This window comes from Triticum aestivum, unplaced genomic scaffold, assembly GCF_018294505.1.
Source record: "Triticum aestivum cultivar Chinese Spring unplaced genomic scaffold, IWGSC CS RefSeq v2.1 scaffold63361, whole genome shotgun sequence".
Classification (NCBI taxonomy): Eukaryota; Viridiplantae; Streptophyta; class Magnoliopsida; order Poales; family Poaceae; genus Triticum; species Triticum aestivum.
In genome coordinates, this window is record NW_025285012.1 from 1 (window position 1) to 1,147 (window position 1,147).

Genomic DNA, 1,147 nt, shown 5'->3' on the forward strand with positions numbered 1-1,147 from the left:
AGTCCTCGTGTTGCATTCCTTTTATAATTATTTTTTGCGCCTTGTGACAAACATGTCGCACGTGCGCGATATATATTAATCCCGTTATATTATGTTTGACGTTTGCGATATGTTTAAGCTCGATGCTCATTGCTCGCGCGTCTTGGGGCGGCTTTGTGGCGCGAAGAGCGCGTTCTGAAAGGGGTGGAAAAAACTCGTGTTGCTGCGGTATGGAGGGAGGGGTGGAAACCGTGGAAAACTCGTCTCCGTGATTGAGCGGGAGAGTAAGTAGTATAGGACATTATCCATTGTTAGGGAACGGTTGTAATGGTAGTGAGAATGTAGAATCGTCTTTGGAGCGGACCTGGGAGTGGCAAGCATAAGGGACGAAGACGGGGAAACATGTCGGATGCGATCATACCAGCACTAAAGCACCGGATCCCATCAGAACTCCGAAGTTAAGCGTGCTTGGGCGAGAGTAGTACTAGGATGCGCCTCGTGTTGCATTCCTTTTATAATTATTTTTTGCGCCTTGTGACAAACATGTCGCACGTGCGCGATATATATTAATCCCGTTATATTATGTTTGACGTTTGCGATATGTTTAAGCTCGATGCTCATTGCTCGCGCGTCTTGGGGCGGCTTTGTGGCGCGAAGAGCGCGTTCTGAAAGGGGTGGAAAAAACTCGTGTTGCCGCGGTATGGAGGGAGGGATGGAAACCGTGGAAAACTCGTCTCCGTGATTGAGCGGGAGAGTAAGTAGTATAGGACATTATCCATTGTTAGGGAACGGTTGTAATGGTAGTGAGAATGTAGAATCGTCTTTGGAGCGGACCTGGGAGTGGCAAGCATAAGCGACGAAGACGGGGAAACATGTCAGATGCGATCATACCAGCACTAAAGCACCGGATCCCATCAGAACTCCGAAGTTAAGCGTGCTTGGGCGAGAGTAGTACTAGGATGGGTGACCTCCTGGGAAGTCCTCGTGTTGCATTCCTTTTATAATTATTTTTTGCGCCTTGTGACAAACATGTCGCACGTGCGCGATATATATTAATCCCGTTATATTATGTTTGACGTTTGCGATATGTTTAAGCTCGATGCTCATTGCTCGCGCGTCTTGGGGCGGCTTTGTGGCGCGAAGAGCGCGTTCTGAAAGGGGTGGAAAA

At 48.4% G+C, this 1,147-nt stretch overlaps 1 non-coding gene and 1 pseudogene across 1 annotated transcript; both read left to right on the forward strand.

Annotated features, from left to right (window-relative positions):
- Positions 1–386: 386 nt before the first annotated feature.
- On the forward strand, positions 387–489 carry LOC123178651 (uncharacterized; annotated as a pseudogene).
- Positions 490–856: 367 nt separating this feature from the next.
- LOC123178650 (5S ribosomal RNA) lies at positions 857–975 on the forward strand. The gene has a single exon (XR_006489747.1). It is a non-coding gene; the product is annotated as a 5S ribosomal RNA (ribosomal RNA).
- The last annotated feature ends 172 nt before the right edge of the window (positions 976–1,147 follow it).